The sequence below is a fragment of the Lagenorhynchus albirostris genome, chromosome 9 (genome assembly GCF_949774975.1).
Source record: "Lagenorhynchus albirostris chromosome 9, mLagAlb1.1, whole genome shotgun sequence".
NCBI classification, from domain to species: domain Eukaryota; kingdom Metazoa; phylum Chordata; class Mammalia; order Artiodactyla; family Delphinidae; genus Lagenorhynchus; species Lagenorhynchus albirostris.
This window is the reverse complement of record NC_083103.1, coordinates 37,725,031-37,745,718: the sequence shown is the minus strand read 5'-3', so window position 1 is coordinate 37,745,718 and position 20,688 is coordinate 37,725,031. Positions and strand designations below refer to the sequence as shown.

The window sequence follows — 20,688 nt, the reverse complement described above, 5'->3', positions numbered from 1 at the left end:
GTTTCCTTTTTTAGATTCCACATATAAGTGATAACATACAGCATTTGTCTTTCTCTGTCTGACTTATTTCACTAAGCATAATACCCTCTGGGTCCATCCACGTTGTTACAAATGGCAGAATTTCATTCTTTTTTCATTATTTTTTATGGCTGTGTGATATTCCATTGAGTGTGTGTGTGTGTGTGTGTGTGTGTGTGTGTGTGTGTATGTATGCATATATATGCATGTATACATACATACCACATTTTCTTTATCCATTCATCTGTTGATGGACACTTAGGTTGCTTCCATATCTTGGCTATTAAAAATAATATGAACATCGGGATGCATGTATCTTTTTGAATTAGTGTTTTCACTTTCTTTGGGTATAAACCCAAAAGGAATTACTGGATCATATGGTAAGTCTATTTTTAGTTTTTTGAGGAACATCCATACTGCTTTCCATAGTGGCTGCACCACTTTACATTCCCACCAACAGTGCAGAAGGGTTACCTTTTCTCTACATCCTTGCCATTTGTTCATTGTGTTTACACTGGGTCTTGAATGGCTTCCTCAAATGTGTCACTCATATATGTGAAATGTCTTCTAACAAGACAGCAAGCTTCTTCAGAACAGGGACAAGGCCTCCTATTTCATTTGTAAATTTAAGAGCCTGGACAGCTCTGGACACAGGTGGACTAGAAGAATAGCTGGTAGCCCAGAGAATTCTGGTTCCATATAAGTATCTACTTTCTCTCTGACTGTGGAATCCCCTAGGCCATTGGCCCTTAAGTCTTTTTAGTATTGGCCTACAAGTGCCAAGTGTGTGTGTGTGCGCGTGTGTGTGTGTGTGTGTGTGTGTGTGTTAGGGGAAGTGAGGATTTTTTTTTCCTTTTTTAAATTATTTATTTATTTTTTTATTATAATTATTATAATTGCTTTACAATGTTGTGTTAGTATCTGCTGTACAGTGAAGTGAATCAGCTATATGTATACATCTATCCCCTCCCTCTTGGACCTCCCTCCCACCCCACCCCACCCATCTAGGTCAACCCAGAGCACTGAGCTGAGCTCCCTGTGCTATACAGCAGGTTCCCACTAGCTATCTATTTTACACGTGGTACTGTATTTATGTCAAACCTAATCTCCCAATTCATCCCCCCCTCTCCTTCCCCCCATGACCACACGTCCGTTCTCTATGTCTGCATTTCTATTCCTGCCCTGCAAATAGATTCATCTGTACCATTTTTCTAGACTCCACATATATGCATTAATACATGATATTTGTTTTTCTCTTTCTGACTTACTTCACTCTATATGACAGACTCTAGGTCCATCCACATGTCCATCCACATCTCTACAAATGACCCATTTTGTTCCTCTTTATGGCTGGGTAATATTCCATTATACATATGTATCACATCTTCTTTATAGGGGAGGTGAGGATATTGTGGAGGATAGATGTAGGGTACGGTAACTTTGTACTGGTGACTCTCAGTTGAGAAATAGACACTTGAGAAGTAAGATTTGGATTAATAAATGGAAACAGCATATTGAAGATTTATGGTTATTAGTTTTCTTTGGGTTATTAATTCTCCCTAATTGCCCAGTTTCATGCTGTTGTTCTAGTGGAGTTAACCTTTAACAACTTAAATTGACATAACCGATCTCACTGCCTTTCACCTGCTCTCATGTGTTGATCCAAGCCTGTAGAGCAGGTATAGTAGGATGGCGAGGGCTTGAAGCCAGATAGACTGTGTTCCAGTCCCCCGCAGTTCAAATTTCCCTTACTCGTGGAAGCCTTCCCTGATCCCCCCAAGTCAACCCCTAGTGTTGGTTCTCATGGCACCAGATACTTCCCATTCATAACAACAGTCGCAGGTGCAGCTGTGGCTCTGTATATGGTTGTGTCTGTCTCTTCAACTAGCCTGTGTGCTCTGTGGGGGCAGAGATCACGTATGCTTTTATGCACCATTGTGAGTACCTAACACAGTCTCTGCACGTAACAGGGACTGGATAGATGTCGCTGAATGAATAAATGAAGGAAAGATTGATTACAGACATGGTCCCTACCCTCAGGGAACTAAAAGTCTCATAGAAAGAGAATGAAGGATAAGCACTGTAACAGGAACACAGATGGTGGCGTGATGGCAGTGGCTAGATTAATTATTCTGGTACGTGTTCAGAGGTGCTTCACTGAAGATGTGTTTGAATTAGGTCTTAAAGAAAAAAGAGGAAAGAGTCCATGAGGAGGTGAAAGACAAAGGATGAGGAGGTGACCAACCACAGATCAATGAGGGATCATGTAGGCAAGGTAAGTGGGGCCAGATCCTTCAAAAGGCTCTGCAGTTAATGCAGAGGAGTTTGGACCTGATCTTCTATGCACATCCAAATACCCATCTCAGGACCATGGCAAGTCTGATCAAAGGCTAAATGAGAAAAGTTAGGACAAGGTAGTTTTCCATTAAGCTAAATTCCTGGCTTTGAAATGCTTTTCTATAGGATGATCAAAATGAGGCGCTTCATGAATTTCTGTCCTCTGACCGGAGAACTATTGTGAGTTTTCTCTTTCTGCCATAAAGCCTTTTTCTTAACCCATACTGTATAACATTTGGGGTACCTTATAAGAGGCATCCCCAAGAGCCCTATCTGGCTTGATAGAGGGTATAAAGTACCAAATATGGCTCAGTAATTTTCAACTGTATGGTAATAAACAATAGTCTGCTACTAATCTGCCAATGGAATACAGTTTTCTGTTTCAGAATTCGGTCTTTCTGATAGCTTTGGAATTGTTAACAAATATTTATCAGGCACATACTAAGCTGAAGGACTTCTACATATAAGTTCAGAGAGTATGGAGATAAGAAAGAAATTCCCGCTCTATGATAACAAGATTCCATCCATTCTTAGCAACCCAAGAGGTGGGTAAGGGAACTGATATTTGTCAAATGTCTATATATATCATGCACTAATATTATCCCATATAATTCTCATAAAATCTTGGTGGAGGGGGATAGGAATTATATTCATTTTATAAATGAGAAAACTGAAGCTCAGAGAAACTAACTAACCTGTCCATGGTGACACAGCTAGAGAATGTAAGAACACATATTTAAAACTGTGTCCTTCGGGGGTGGGGGAAGGGTAAGCTGGGACGAAGTGAGAGAGTGGCATTGACATATATACACTACCAAACGTAAAATAGATAGCTAGTGGGAAGCAGCAGCATAGCACAGGGAGATCAGCTCACTGCTTTGCGATGACCTAGAGGGGTGGGATAGGGACAGTGGGAGGGAGGCTTAAGAGGAAGGGGATTTGGGGACATATGTATGCATATGGCTGATTCACTTTGTTGTACAACAGAAAATAACACAGAATTGTGAAGGAATTATACTCCAATAAAGATGTATTAAAAAAATAAAAAATAAATTAAAAAATAAAACTGTGTCCTTGGAAATATGAATGTTAACATATGGATCTAATTTCACAAGAATTACCCTAAAAATGTTCAGAAAGTAGAACAAAATTCCTGGGATCTAGTTGAAAGCTGACTTCTCAGATGAACTAGACATCTACTTTGGCATCTCTCAATCACTTATTTACACTGCAAAACAGTGTAAGGAAATATCTAATCACTGTCTAACACTTGTCAGTGTATTACCTTGGGCACACTACCTAACTTTTCTAATACAGCAAAGTAACCAAACAGTTAACCGAAACTCATGGCATCCAAAAACTCCCTTATACATTTTTTTTTTTTTTTTTGCGGTATGTGGGCCTCTCACTGTTGTGGCCTCTCCCGTTGCAGAGCACAGGCTCCGGACGCGCAGGCTCAACGGCCATGGCTCACGGGCCTAGCCGCTCTGCGGAATGTGGGATCTTCCCGGACCGGGGCACGAACCCATGTCCCCTGCATCAGCAGGTGGACTCTCAACCACTGCGCCACCAGGGAAGCCCCCTTATACATTTTAAAACACATCATGTGACTTGGTATTCTGGTGTTTTCCCCACAGAGGAAACTAGGCTATTTCAGGCACCAAGAAGAGACTGAGATATATAATTCAAAATTTAACAAATACTTATTGATTCATTGAGTTTAAAATCAAAACTGCTTAGATATTTCTAATTGTGTCAATTTATTCTCTACAACTAAAACAATCTCTATGTCAAATGCTTTAAAAGCAAATGACCAGTTAAACTTAATAATAATGTGGATTTTTCTGTGATTCAAATGATTACTAATGGTAAAACAAATGAAATTTCAACCCAAGCACATTTACATACCATAGTCAGTGTTAGGGCAGTAAAGATTAAAAAACAAAGAAGACCGTTTGCCTCCAAGGAATTCACAGATTTATCATGAGGGAAGGGGAGGAGGAGAGGCTGACTTTCCAGTAAGACCAAATAAGGAGAAGAGAACGGTATCCTGAGATCCCAGCTATGATATCTGAGGAGCACACGAAACCCCACCTACTTTCCAACCCCATGACCAATATCCCATGAGATTCTGAAGATGATTGGAGATGACTTCTGGCCCGTCCCTAAGTCTCTGAACAGAAAAGATTTATGGATGGGAAGCAAGACATCCTAAGAGAGATTTTCAGCTTCAAAGGAATTGACCGTTTGTTAAGGTAAACTTAATTATACACAGGAAATTCTGAATTGGTGGCTCTGGGGCTAAAAATTCAGGGATGGTCTCAGATACGCATTCTTAAAACGCTTTTGGAGATGTGAAAACTTTTGGAAACATTTCTTACGTGTCTAACCATCACTCAAAGACCATGCACTTTTTTTTCTTCCAGAGTATGGGTGACTTTGTCCTATAGTATACAGTTGCCAACAATAAGAGAGATGTAAAATAATAAAGCAAATTGCTAGTAATAAATCCAACTACAAATCCATGTAGGCAAGCTATAATTTCTATGTGCATTAATTTCCTTATTTGCAAAATTAAGGATGGAGGCTAATTAGCACCAATTTCGTGGCTATAAGGAGGAGGAGTATAGTATATGAAACCCTTAGAACAGATGCTGACCTACACTAAGTACTCAATAAATATTAGCTCTAATAACGGGAAGTGCATCCCAAATTTCCCAATCTTCATAAATCTTCATAAAAAGAAAATGTTAAAAAAAAAAAAAGAAAATGTTAAATGTAATAAAGTGGACATTCTAAACTTTCCTGGCTAAAAATTTTTCTTACCCTGGGAATTAAGCATTCACAAGATAGTTATAAACCTATTTCTTATAGTAATTTCTTATAGTAACAAGCACATGGAAAGATTGTGTTATGACTTAACATTTAAGTATTATTTTGTCTTAAAGTGATTTTCAGTTTCATTAGTTTATTTATTTTGAAACGCAAGTGTATTAAGTTCCAAATCTCAAGTGAATAATTTAGCAATTCTTTTGCAAACAAACAGATGAAGACTCCAAAGTACAATTTACTGAATCAGCTTATATTTACTGAGTCCCCATTTTCCCTCATATTGTCACCATAACCCGCTGGAGTAAAAGGATTCTGCAAATATAACCTATTTCCTGGTCTACCACTATTTTCATAATGTAAGCAAACTTTAACAACTGGGAGCAAGGATCAGAGAACAGGAAAGAAAAGTGATTTTTGCCAGTCGGTGGTAACAGAATTTACCAGACAGAATTTCGGATCTCCTGATAGGTCATCCTTCAACGATCCCTCAGAGTTTAGAATGCTCTTCATATAAAACTATATCAAGATTTTCTTTCACATTTCAAAACCGACCCTTAAGCTCCCCTGGCAGGAGCCATTATAAGAAGGTACTAATAGTCATGGCTAATCTAACTCCAACCTTTTGGGGTTCATAATTCTCTTTTTCCCCTGGTTCTAAAATGGATCTAGTTTTGCCACCAACATTTCCCTAATGGGTGGGGGCAAAGGAAGGTGAAGGATACATGAACGGAATATTTATGATGAGTAAGGCATTTTACATTGAGATTTGGAAATATTCCTATCCCTCTTGTTAAGTCAATGTAAGAATGAAGTTTCTCAAAAGGAACTTCTGCTTAGAAACTAGAAGAAAAGAATTCTCACCCCTCCCCCACACCCACCCCCAAATAAGCTTAAGAGCACAAGGCTTTGACCTTTACTAAAATTTGGCCACAGCTTGGCCTGATAGACAGAACTTATTAAGCGTCTTTATTCTGTCTTTATCGTTACTCCCAAACCCCTTTCAGAACCTCATTATTTCCTCCATCACTTTTTTTCCTTTCCCTCTTCTGGCTACCTACCCCCTCCTACTCCTTCACGGGCAAACCCCACAGTACTAGCCTGGTAAGATAAAAGGCTATGAAGTGTCCAATGGGTCACACTTGTTTGGATCCATGTCTCATGAAGAAGTATATATTTTACTTTTAAAGCAATACTCTAATAAGCCAATGCCAACTGGTACTTCCCCTTTTTCTGTGAGAGGCCGGAAGTCATTCTCCTATCGAGTTTCCTGACCTGACTAAAGATGCACTGGTGTGCAGGACCTGCCATTGGAAATAAGGAACACATACCAAGAAGTCTGTCAGAAGATCAACAGCCCCTTAGTATAGTAGAGGTCAATTGACTAACTCTTTTCTCCCCTTAGTTTAATCAGTAACAGTGTAATTTAAATTTCTATGATCTAGGAAGCACAAAGCACTATCGAATTGAAGTATTTTGAAAGCATGGATGCTGTTTGAAGACAGAACTAAAAGCTTTGGGAAAGACTGGTGTGTAAGGAGAGAATCCTCCAGAGAATCTTGATTTTCTTTTCTGAATGGGGGAAGGGAAAGAGGATGAAAGTAAAGATGAAATATAAAAGAAAACATGAAAAGCATTATTTCAGGAAATAATGGCACCAGCAAAGAAAATGGAAATACAAGATACATCCCTGCCTGAAGATAATCTAATGATAATAATACGTGTACAAATGAACTCCAGTGATCAGATTCACAGGCCACAGATTATAGCTTTACAGAACCATTTATAGTTAATTTAAGCTGTGCTCACTTCTACTTTTAAACCAAATAAGTGAATTCCATCCTTCTTTGAGAACTGACAGGCACAAACTTTCACTGGGCTAGAAAGTTCGACTCTAGTCTTCTTCCCCCAAGTCAACTAGAGTAGAGCATCAGTGGGGAGTTAATTTGAAACTCCTGAAAACCAAATGGTCAGAGGCAAGGTTAAACTTACCTGGACTATTAACAGGCTCTGAACTACTAGGTCCTATGCTTCTTTGTCAGTTGTAACCTTGCACCCCAGCTCTTAGTCCCATTTTGGGGTGGAGGTGAGGAGATGTGATGTTGAAAGGCTTTGCCTCAGAGACTCCCTTTTCTTTGAGGGTGTCTAAGGGAAGGTTCCCTTTATAGGAGGAGAAGGAAAAATGAGATGTTGCCATTTGACGGAGAAGAGAAAGAAGAATGTGTCTGTTTCTGCTAGCATAGAGGAATCACACTGACTTGGGTTCAACTCTGAACCTCAGTTTCCTCATCTGTAAAATTCAAGAACTATCTACCTCACAGGGTTTGCTGGGGAGGTGAAATCAGATGACATGTAAAGAGCCTGTTTCTGGCACAGGGGAAGCCCTCAAAATTAGTGTCTTTTCTCCCCAAAGAGGGTAAGAGGAAAGGAGAAGAGTGAGTGACCACAGGAGTACGACTTTGATTTCCCAGGCCCAGCTCCCCACGGGCATTTACCTCCTGGAGGATGACCCTGCCTCTTCCTCGAGCCAGCCCAGTGCCCCCAAATCCGCGACGGTGGTCCCTGGTCCCAGTGAGAAGGGGCCAACCCCACTCACCTCGGGCGCCGCTAGCAGTGAGCTGGGTCAGCCCACAGCCTCGCGCTGCCCGCCTCTTATAGAAGCAGGCGTCGGGGCCGGCCAATGGGCGCCCGAGGTGGCCAGGCAGTGGCCAATAAGAAAGGGGTTCGCCTGCCGGGTTGGGGGAGCGCCCAGGGAGCTGACCTCCTCTGGGCGCTGACGGTCCCAGCCAGCCTGAGCCGAGAGTCGCACGTCTTTGCCTTCACGTGTATCTGACTGGTGTTTTAATTAAGCTAATGTTAGGCCGTCCTTAACTACAGAAGTCTGACTAATATTAAACGACGGAGCTGGAAATTCCCTCCAAAACAAGATAACATCCGCTATTGACATATGACATCTCGTAGGCTTGTACTGCTTCTCCCGTTTGGCGACCAAAGCAGGAATCCCCTCAACCCCCCTCCACTTCCCAGATATCTCTGTGCTTCTAGGTTATTTGATAGTCCAGCCCTGCCTCATCATTCTCTTGGTGACCTCCCTTGTTCCTTAAGGCAAAGCAATACTTGACGTTTTTAGAAGGGAAATGCTCAGTACCTTTCCAATTAAAGAAACTTTAAAGCTGCAAACGGATGAGCGTGCTATATTAACAGAAAATCATATGTGAACAACATGGCACTGAAGCCAAAAATCTGGACTAGCGTATTTATTGAGTGCTCAGTCCCTAAGCTCCTGTCCTAAAGGACTATATATGTAACACATTATATTGTAGAACATTTTTTGCTTCGAGTTTTTAAAAGTCAACTTTGTTGATGTATAATTTACTCACAGTAAAATTCACCCTTTTGAGATGTACATTCCTGTGAGTTTTGACAAACATATACAGTTGTGTAACCATCAAGCAATAAGAATATAGAACATTTCCATCATCTCAAAAAAGCTCCCTTGTTTCAATTCTCTCCCCCAACATCCAATCCTTGGCAACCACTGATGTTATGTCCCTCTAGTTTTTCCTTTTCAGGAATGTCATATAAATGGAATCATATGGTGTGTGGTTTTTGGCTCCTGGCACTTAACATGATGCTTTTGAACATCATCCATCCTGTTGCATGTCTGTAAGTAATTTGTTCCTTTTCACTGCTGAATATGGATATATTTTTAAATGCAGGGGCTTCCCTGGTGGCGTAGTGGTTAAGAAGCCACCTGCCAATGCAGGGGACATGGGTTCGAGCCCTGGTCCGGGATGATCCCACATGCCGTGGAGCAACTAAGCCCATGCGCTACAACTACTGGGCCTGCGCTCTAGAGCCTGTGAGCCACAACTACTGAAGCCTGCGCACCTACAGCCCATGTTCCGCAACAAAAGACGCTACTGCAATGAAAAGCCCGCTCGCTGCAACAAAGACCCAACACAGCCAAAAATAAAATAAATACATTTATAAATAAATAAAATGCAGGACATCTACTGCTTTCAAACGCATTTTTCTTTATCTGCATAATAATTCTATGAGGTAAATATTATCCTCATTTTACAGATAAGGAAACTCGGGCTCAGGGAGGCTCTATGACCCTTTTCTGGCACAGACTAGTAAACAGAATCAAGAATCAAGCAAAAGTATTCTGACTTTAAATCTGGTGTTCTTACTACAATACCATGAAAATCACTGGCCAGGTAGAGAGACCTTTCAGAACCAAGCTGGGGTGAAAGATGGCTTTCCTAAAGTTGGGTCTATGAGAGGGCGTGAACCACCTCTGTTAAAGAAGAGAGATTGGGCCAAGTAATTCAGTGAATCCATTGCCAAGGAAATCAGAATAGGTTGGGCACTGGCCCTGAGGTGGAGACACTTGAGTAGTTGATATAAATGAATCCCATCTAAGGTCACTTTGAAGGACTGAGCAAAGCAGGAATCTTTTCTGAGCCTCTCTGAGCATACTCAACTCCCACAACCCTGGAGAGACTCCAGGCATCTGGGTGTGCTTTCCCACTTCTCTGACAGAATTCTAACATGACCTTGACCCTTCCCAAAACCTCTCCAGCATGGTGCCTGGAATTCCACCAATTAAGAATTTTCACTGGACTCAATGATACAATTTAAATTAAATTCACATACTCTGACAAGGCACAGAGAAAGAACTATCAGCGGAGAAATATATATATTTGCCTAATTAGAAGCATTTCATTACTTCTTAATGCCAAACCGATACCACAGAGTGAAAAAATGACATTTCCATGGAAGTTTAGAAAGAGGTAAATTAATCAAGACACTTGAAGAAGCAGTCTTAGTGAATGTATTCATTTTCCATTGTTGCTGTAGCAAATTGCCATAAATTTAGTGGTTTAAAACAACACAACTTTATTATCTTACAGTTCTGGAGGTCAGAAATCCAAAATGGATTTCACTGATCTAAAATCAAGGTGTCAATTTGGATTTTATATTCAAGTGCATACTAATTACTTGAGTCATGAGAAGACTGAGAGAGGTCCAAGTGTCCTATTAATTCCTTTCAGTCCGAAAATTTCTCATAATTGGTTTGGCAAGAAGAGTGAGATTAGTTGCTAATGAGGAGATACGTATGTAATTTTAGCATGATATAAAGCTGTGATTGTCAGTAAGTGGTATTAGGAATCTAGATTATTTTTATTAGACCTTGTTTCTCTCTACAAAATCATTATCATCTCCTGATATTGTAAATGGGGTTACTTCACACTTATTTTTAATATCTGTTAATCCTCAAACTACAGGTACTTAAAGCCTTGCTAATTAAGTAGTCATTAATAAAGTTAACAATATAAGCAGTCAATTTAGATTCTCCAACTAATTCAGATGAAATTCAATTTTACATATTCACACTTTGTTTTCAATTTGCCTGAAATGTTTGAAGTAAGTCAAGAATAAGAAATGTTCTCAACTGGGCTTCCCTGGTGGCGCAGTGGTTGAGAGTCCGCCTGCCGATGCAGGGGACACGGGTTCGTGCCCCGGTCCGGGAAGATCCCACATGCTGCGGAGCGGCTGGGCCCGTGAGCCATGGCCGCTGAGCCTGCGCGTCCGGAGCCTGTGCTCCACAACGGGAGAGGCCACAACAGTGAGAGGCCCACGTACTGCAAAAAAAAAAAAAAAAGAAATGTTGTCAACTTACTTACACAGACCAATTTCGTTTGTGTTCAAGTGAAGGACTGGTAACATTGTTAAGAATCAGATAAAATACTACTTTTACTAACCGAGAACAAAATGAGTGTTGTGTGGTTTTACTTTTTATAGTCCATTTGGCTTTAACATAAAACTTCCTGATTATATTATACTAGTTTGAAACACTCTGGGACTTTCAACTTCAATTATAATGTGAAATTTCTCTGAAACAAACATTGAAGTGTTTTGCATTTCTGAAAAAGGCTTTTTTTCCTCTTTAAAAAAATCAAGCTCTTCAAATTATTCATAACCACAATCACTTTCACTTGAAGCATGTGTTGTAGTCTTGAGCATTTTTTCAGTTTTTCACTTGTAATCTTTATATCCTTCTTTTGCATTTTGGCTTATGTAAAAGTAGTGTTACAGTGAACATGAGTGCTTTCTTATCCTTTATCCATGTCTCCTTCTCTGTGTTTTGAGTTAGTAAATTCATACGTCCCTCCACTACTTTTTGTTGGCAAAAAGGATTATAAAAATATTTGCATCTCTTGTTTTTTAGATATCCACAAAATTCCATTTTTAGCTATTGTGTTTTCACAATTTTGAAACACCTTTTGCTGAGGGAGGAAGGATTGTAAAGAACAGTTGAGTTTCTACATGTTACACATCTTGTGTAAATTTTACTGAGTGTCTGGCATCTTCCCAGTGTGTTGCTAGGTACTGTGAAGGAAATGAGGAGAATTAATAATCTTTCTTGCCTGAAGAGCTTTTTATTATGTAAGTAGAGGGACAAGGTTAATAAGTTAGAAAACAATACAAGCTAAAGATAATATATATGTTTTGAAAGAACAAATAAGGTTATTTTTATATCTTAGCAGAATTAAAAAAACAAAAATAAAATCAAAGTGTCAGCTAGGCTATGTTCCTTTTGGAGGCTCCAGGATTGAATCTGTTCTCTTGCCTTTCCTAGCTTCTAGAGGTCACCTGCATTCCTTGCCTCATGACCCCTTCAGCCATCTTCAAAGCAAGCAGTGTAGCATCTTTGAATCTCTCTCTGGCTCTCCTGCCTTCCTCTATCACATGTGACTTTTGTGAATACTTTGTGGTTACCCAGATAATCCAGGAAAATCTCCCCATCTCCAAGTCCTTAATTTAATTACATCAGCAAAGTCCCTTTTGCCACGTAAAATAACAGTCACAGGTTCCAGAAATTAGGACATGAACATCTTTGTACCAAAATGAGAAGCTTTGGGTGGTACCCAGATGAGATACTGTGTATCTCCTTATGTTGCTCCTATCATCTTGATCTGTAGAATCTATGGCAAAAGTTTTCTGACCCTGAGATGTGGCTTTTGAGATATTAGAAGTACTGACTCCACGGATGGTAAAAAAACAAACAAAACAAAAAAACCTCACTACACTGCTTGGATCTTCAGCAGAACATGTTGGACAGGTGATGCATCCTAATCTCCAGTTTCTCACGTGCTAAGCTGGCTTGATGGTACCTTTAAATTGATCCTTCTACCTTCTTTGCCAGCTCCTCCTTTCTTTCCTCCAGATATTCAGGGTTCCTCTACGCAAGGATCTAGGCCCACTTCTCCTCTCAGTCCATACGCTTTTCCTTGTCAGTGTCATCCCCTCTCATGTCTTTAAGCATCCTTGATATGCTAACAACATCAAAATGTATATTTCAAGCCCAAATCTCCCTTCTAAACTCCAGACCTTTATATCCAATAACTTATTTTATATCTCCACTTCCATGACACACTGTCATCTTAACATATTCAAAAGTGAACTTGGGAAAATGACAAGTGTTGGTGAGGATGTGGGGAAATTTGAACCCTTGTACATTGCTGGTAGTAATGAAAAATGGTTCAGCCGCTATGGAAAGCAGTTTGGTGGTTCCTCAAAAAGTGAAACAGAGAATTGACATATGACCCAGCAATTCCCCTTATAGGTATATGCCCAAAAGAATTGAAAGCAGGCACTCAAACAAGTCCTTATACACAAATGTTCACAGCAGCAATAATCACAATAGTAAAAAAAAATGGAAACAATCCAAATGTCCAAAAATGGATGAATGGATAAAAAAGCTGGTAGATACATACAATGGAATACTATTCGGCCATAAAAAAGAAAGAAGTACTGACACATGCTACAGCTTGGATGAACCTGGAAAATGTTATGCTATGTGAAAGAAAACAGACACAAAAGGTCACATGTTATATAACTCAATTTATATGAAATATCCAGGATAGGTAAATCCATACAAACAGAATACAGTGTGGTGGTTGCCAAGGGCAGAGTGTTGGGTGGGTGGGTGGAGCTGGCAGGGGAAAATGAGAAGTAACTGCTTAATGGGTATGGGGTTTTATTTTGAAGATGTGGTACATATATACAATGGAATACTACTCAGCCATAAAAAAGAATGAAATAATACCATCTGCAGCAACATGGGTGGACCTAGAGATTATCATACTAAGTGAAGTGGGTCAGAAAGAGAAAGACAAATACCATATGACACCACTTATATGTGGAATCTAAAATATGATACAAATGAACATTTTTTTTTTTTTTGGCCGTACCACATGGCTTGCAGGATCTTAGTTCCCCAACCAGGGATTGAACCCAGATCACCACAGTGAAAGTGCCAAGTCCTAACCACTGGACCACCAGGGAACTCCCCAATACAAATGAACTTATTTACAAAACAGAAACAGACTCACAGACAAAGAAAACAAACTTATGGCTACCAAAGAGGAAGGGCAGGTGGAGGGATAAATTAGGAGTTTGGGATTAGCAGATACAAACTACTATATATAAAATAAACAACAAGGTCCTACTGTATAGCACAGGGACCTGTATCAGTATCCTGTAATAAACCATAATGGAAAAGAATATGAAAAAGAATATAACTGAGGGGCTTTCCTGGTGGCATAGTGGTTAAGAATCCGCCTGCCAATGCAGGCCCTGGTCCAGGAAGATCCCAAATGCTGCAGAGCAACTAAGCCCATGCACCACAACTACTGAGCTTGCACTCTAGAGCCCACAAGCCACAACTACTGTGCCCACGTGCTGCAACTACTGAAGCCTGCATGCCTAGAGCCCGTGCTCTGCAATGAGAAGCCACAATGAGAAGCCTGCACACTGCAATGAAGAGTAGCCCCCACTCGCCACAACTAGAGAAAGCCCATGCACAGCAACCAAGACCCAAAGCAGCCAAAAATAAATAAATTTAAAAAAAAAGAATATAACTGAATCACTTTACTGTACATTGGAAACTAAAACAACATTGTAAATCAACTCTACTTCAATCAAAATTAAAATTTTTTTAAAAAGAAGAGAACTTCATATGGGAAAAGAATCTAAAAAAAAAAAGAGTGGGGCCTCCCTGGTGGCGCAGTGGTTAAGAATCCGCCTGCCAATGCAGGGGACACAGGTTCAAGCCCTGGTCCGGGAAGATCCCACATGCCGCAGAGCAACTAAGCCCGTGCGCCACAACTACTGAGCCTGTGTTCTAGAGCCCGTGAGCCACAACTACTGAGCCCACGTGCCACAATTACTGAAGCCCACGCGCCTAGAGCCCATGCTCTGCAACAAGAGAAGCCACCGCAATGAGAAGCCCATGCACCGCAATGAAGAGTAGCCCCCGCTCGCTGCAACTAGAGAAAGCCCGTGCACAGCAACGAAGACACAACACAGCCCCAAATAAAATATATATATATATATTTATTTTTTTAAAAAAGAAAGCATATCGTGCAAGTTCTGGGTCACTCCTTTGAAAAAAAAAAGCCGATATATGTCTATGTATAACTGATTCACTTTGCTGTACACCCGAAACTAACACAACACTGTAAATCAACTATACTCCAATAAAAATTTTGTTTAAAAAGACCTTCAATTGCCTTTAATGCTACTCCAAGTTGAGGACAGAAGTGTCACCACTGGATTCAGCAACAGGGAAGTCATTGGGATCCTTGACAAGAGTAATGTCAGTGATGTGGGGCAGAGGGAATCCAGTTTACATGTGCAGAGGTGATATTAGGCCACAGAAATAATGTCAGCTCTTTCAGGAGTTTTGTTGTAGAGAGGAGCATAAAAATGTGGTAGCAGCTGAGGGGAATGTGAGGTAAAGGGAGGGATTTTTTTGTTTTTTAAACAGGAGATACTAGAGAAAGAATGATCCAACAGGGCAGAAGAAATGGATGACTAAGGAAACTGAGAAGGTAATTGTAGGAGCAAAGTCCATCCCGCTGACCTCATTAGTTCTAATAGGTCAGTCAGGTGAGTCTCTTGACTTCTTAGGTATATAATCATATCCATTGAAAGGGAACCCGAAAAAAATTATAGCACTTTTTAAGTAAGTGATCGTCATAAAAGTCAGTACAGTGGTTGGAGGGCATATAGAGGGGCAACTGGTCGACTGACAAAAGTTCTACTTCTTGAGCTGGGTGATGGAAACAGGATTATTTGCTTTTTAATAATTCAATAAGATTCAGTTTTCTGCTTCTGTGTGCTACTTGACAAGAAAAAGACTGATGAAAAACAAGAGAAATTATGAAAAAATAAAATTTTGAGCCTTTCTTTTTAATATTTAAACCTTATACCTATTTGTTTTTCATCCCATTCTATTAGTAGGGCTGTCAGAACAATTTTCAATAATAACATCCTGTTTTGTTCCAGACTTTAATGGGAATGTTTCTGATGTTTCAATTAAGAATCGCATCTGCTATAGGTATTATGTTAATGAAATTTTCTTTTATTTCAGACTATAAAGGGCTTTTTCTTAGAAACATGTAAAATTTTATCAAGTGAATTGTTGGCATTTACAGAAATGATCACAGCTCTTCTTTTTTTGGTCCATTAATGTAACGAATTACATGAAAATATTTCCTAATGTTAAATTATCCTTGCATCCATGAGAGAAACTCACCTTGATCATGATGGGTTTTTTAAATATATATTTTTATATATCTTTTAATATGGTGCTGAATTTTATTTGCTGGTATTTTGTTTAGAACTTTTGCATCCATATTAATAAGATTGGCTGATAGTTTCCTTTTGTGAGTGTGTGACTGTTCTTATCCAGTTTTGCTATCTCTGTAGAAATAATTCAGAAATTTCCCACCATTTTCTGTTGCCTTGAGGTAGAGATGGCGTAGTTCTTTTATTACCTTTTCAATGTGAATATTAGTCTTTTAAGGTTTTCTGCCTCTTTCTGGGTTTAGTTTTGAGTCTTTTCCTAGAAAAAAATTTTTTCAGTTTCCATGTGGTTATGTTCTTCTGGTTTTCCTCCGTTCTAAATTCTTTTTTTTACTGCTCCTGAGTCAAAAAATGTGTATGATTTCTACTTATGGAAATGTATTAGGATGTCTGTGGCTCATCACACTATCTATTGTTATGGATGTTATATTAAATTTGAAGAGAACGTAAATTCTTCATTTGGGGGTATGTGATAATCAGGACAGAGTAAGCAATCCTACAGTAATGAATCCCTTTATTATGTCAACACAATAAAAGTTTATGTCTCTCTCACTCTAAGTCCAACATGTATTGGGTGACTCCAGGGAAGCTCCTCTGCATGTGGTTCTCTGTGTGGTTACTCAGGGATTTGAGCAACTTCATCCTGTGGCTCTGCCACCTCAAGCTATGGCTGTCACACAAAGAGAAGGAAGAGTGTCATAGTGGTATGTCAGCTCTTAAATGCTTTGGCCCAGAATTGATACTTGTCATCGCTGTTATCATTTCATTGGCTATAACTAATCACATTGCTCTTCCTTACAACAAGAGAGCTTTGAAGTCTAGTCTTCTGTTAAGTCCAGGAAGAAGATAAGAACGAAATATGGAGAGCCTAAATATTCTGCTTTTTTTAATTTATCTTTGGCTGCATTGGGTCTTCGTTGCTGTGCGCAGGCTTTCTCTAGTTGTGGTGAGCAGGGGCTACTCTTCATTGCGGTGCGTGGGCTTCTCACTGTGGTGGCTTCTCTTGTTGCGGAGCACGGGGTCTAGGCGTGCGGGCTTCAGTAGTTGTGGTGCGTGGGCTCAGTAGTTGTGGCTCACGGGCTCTAGAGCAGAGGCTCAGTAGTTGTGGCACATGGGCTTAGTTGCTCCGCAGCATGTGGGATCTTCCAGGACCAGGGCTCGAACCCGTGACCTGAGCTGGCAGGCAGATTCTTAACCACTGCACCACCAGAGAAGTCCCCCAAATATTCTTTACTGTAGAGTACAAAGGTCTATACATGTGTGCATTCAAAGCCTAGGAGTTAAAAGCTGGACTGTTGAGCCATACACAGTCTTGCCATTTACTCAGCTGTGTGACCCGAGGCAAGTTACTTACATTTTCCTTGACTTGGTTTTCCCGTCTGTAAAATGAAGATAGTAACATGCCTGTGCCAGAGGACTGTTATAAGGATTAAATGAGTTCATACTTATAAAGTATTTAGAATAACGCCTGGCACATAGATTTGATAAATAATTAAAATATACAAAATCAACATTTAAAAATATTGTTATTCACATTCTCTGTCTTTACTTTTAATTTACTTTGATTTTTTTAGCTTGGTTTGTCCATTTCTGAGAGGTAAGTTTAAGTTTCCTACAATAAAAAAATTCTCCTTGTATTTCTAATAAAATTTGCATTATATTTGTTCCCACTACTACTTGGTATTCTAAAGTTTATGATTGTTACATCTTATTAATTGTATCACTTATAGTTTATAAAATAGCCCAAGTATCTTTTCTTTTTTGCTGTTAATTTTATTCTTAGTTTTTCAATTCCTGCTTTCTATTTTATCACCTACCTAGTTTATCTTTATCCACCCCTTTATTGAGTGTTGTTTGTTTTAGGTTTGTCTCTCGTAAACAACATAAAACTTGATCTTGTCTCTGAGAAAAATCTTTATCTTTTAATAATGGGATTTAACTCATTCATATCATGGGTATATTTAGTCCTAAAATGTATATTTATTTTTCTTTCCTAACCTGATTTTGCTGGACAGATCAAATTTTCTTTGATCCTTTTATTTTTTTAAACTAGTGGTTTAGCAATTCCACATCTTTTTTTAATTTCAATAGTAACCATCTTTGAATGCTTGACATACTTAAATGTATATAATCCTAACAACACCAAGATTAGTCAGTATCTATAACCTTTCTCCTTAATAAGACAAGGCACTTGGAATGCTCTACTTCTGTTTTACTCTGCCCACTCCACCCTGAACCTCCTAATGTCTCATTCATTCGTTCAACAATTCTTTACTGAGCTTCAACTATGTGTTGCAATCATCTGGAATTTTATTCACAAGTTGTTAGTACATTAACATTTAACGATTGCATCAAATGCCCCATTAACTTCATCACTGACTATTTCAGATTTTTTTTTTTTTTGGCTGCACCACGCAGCATGCTGCAGGATCCGTTTCCCAACCAGGGATCGAACGTGTGCCCCTGCAGTGGAAGAACAGAGTCCCAACCACCGGACCACCAGGGGAGTCCCAGTGATTATTTGATCTTAACTGATACATTTCCTGATTTATTGGTTCATTGCTTGTAGAGGATATTACTGTTTTTATGCTTTGCATCTATTTGTTCTTCTTCCATTAACTGAACCCTGGTTTTCCTCTGGAGACCCACAGCTCTCCCAGTCTCAGTCTATTTGCTTTGGGTGGACCTCATTCTACCTGCTCCCTACCCAGTCCTAGGGTAGCCACATGACTAAACAGCTGATCAGAGTACTGTAAGCCAGTTAGCCAGATTAATCGGTTCAGTGATGGTCAATATGAGCCAATGAGAATCAGGCCTAAGACTTGTTTCTAATTTAGAAGAAGATTCTATTTCTTATCTTTAACCTTGGAGGATAAAAGCCTGGAGTTAATGGAAGTTAGCCAGTGGAAAATGACACCAACATGAAGAAGAGTACTACTGAAACATGAAGAGAAACTAGTACTAATGACTTTGTTTGAATGTCTGGAACCAGCCATACCCAAAGCTTGCCCCTTTTTTTTTTAATTAAACCAAAGGCTATGTTACCATGAATTTATTTTTTATCTTCTTGAAGTAAATCCTTGACTTTTTTTTTTTTTCCCAGAAAGACGGCATGGGTATTATACTTTCAGAATACTCACACAAGGGAAAGTGCTCCAATTCTGGAGACTTGCTGTCTTTGTCATCTCATGTGTCTCCTTGGGAAAAATAAGTAAAACTGATACAGCATTTCACATGATGGCAGTTCAATGTTCGATATGATAGATGTATGAAAGGAAGAATTTTTAGGTAAGAAAATAGACAAATTTCAATTCAAATTCCAATTCTTCCACTTACTATCTCTGTGATCATCAAAAAATTTCTCAACCTCTCTGAACCTTTCTTCATCCAGAAAACAGAGATGATATTATCTCCCTTGTGAGACTGTTGTATTAATAAGACTATGTATGTAAATTCCCCAGATCAGGTCCTAGCATACACTAAGCACTCAATAATTGGAAGTTTCCTTCTTCTTCCTCTCCTTATGGCTCTTCAATATAAACTAGAATATCACCACAGACAGGAACATTTATTTTAATACATGTCTTAACCCTAAAACCTTAATACAAAACCTTAATACAAAACCTTATCAGAGTTTGAAAAGTAACAATAGCATTCGTGATCTGCACAATTATTTTTAAAAGTTGTAGTCCCAAGATGCCACACTTCTAAGATAGCCAAAGTCATGTTGAATTTTTAGTTTTGAGTCATTAAATAATATATCAAATGTGGGTGTATACTGTATGGAATGTACAGAGGACTTTCTCTTTTTTGTGCAGTAAGACCTCAGATGTTAGAAGCCATATGGGGTTCTATCCATTTTCAAATGGAATTAATTTGATGATGCAAAGGGATGAGGAGAGAGATCAGGTCACACATAATCTCCTGAGTCCTCAAGATCTAAATCCATTAAATCTCCCTCCAAAAACACATTAATCTTTACAACATGGTGCCTTCAGTGATCACTCATCTCTGATAACATCCAAATGACTCACATGTAAGAGTCTGTTTACATACAGCTTTACACAAATCTGCTTCATTCCAAATCTGCTTCAATTCTCAATTCCACTTTTAAAAATTACAATTGGGGCTTCCCTGGTGGAGCAAAGGTTAAGAATCCGTCTGCCAATGCAGGGGACACGGGTTCACGCCCTGAGCCGGGAAGATCCCACATGCCGCGGAGCAACTAAGCCCGTGCATCACAACTCCTGAGCCTGCGCTCTAGAGCCCGCGAGCCACAACTACTGAAGCCCTCAAGCACGCGTGCCTAGAGCCCGAGCTCTGCAACAAGAGAAGCCACCACAATGAGAAGCGTGCACACCACAATGAAGAGTAGCCCCCGCTCGCTGCAACTAGAGAAAGCCCACATGCAGCAACGAAGACCCAACGCAGCCATAAATAAATAAATAAACAAATAAATAAATAAAAAATTTTAAAAAAACTTACAATTGGAAACTCTGTTTATCATTTGAACATCTTTGCTTCAACACATTACTCCAAAAAACGCTGGCTTATGGTCATTTCAAACACATTGAGCAAAACAAGCCCAGTTAGTATTGGTCATGACAAAGCCTTCTACTTGCTGTGCATTATAACTTGCCTGAAGTCACACAGGCAGTGACAGAGGGGGGCCAGAATCCAAGACCTCACTTAACCCAGAGAATTTTTCATCTCCACGTACCACAAAATTTCAAAAAAAAAATGGACTAAGGAACCCAAAGGATTTATTCCTTTTTTTAGTTTCTTCAGGTTTCTAGACTTCTTTGACTTCGGGCTCTGAGTCATATGGAAACCTCCTAGTCC

General features: G+C 39.5%; 1 protein-coding gene across 1 annotated transcript in view; it reads right to left on the bottom strand.

The window, feature by feature from the left end:
* The window catches only part of TPH1 (tryptophan hydroxylase 1), a 36,761-nt gene extending 17,667 nt beyond the window's left edge, over nucleotides 1-19,094 (bottom strand). Inside the window, exon 1 of the mRNA XM_060157766.1 lies at nucleotides 18,987-19,094. The gene's annotated coding sequence lies outside the window, so the exon portion shown is untranslated. The remainder of the gene's footprint in view (nucleotides 1-18,986) is intronic.
* Nucleotides 19,095-20,688: the final 1,594 nt, after the last annotated feature.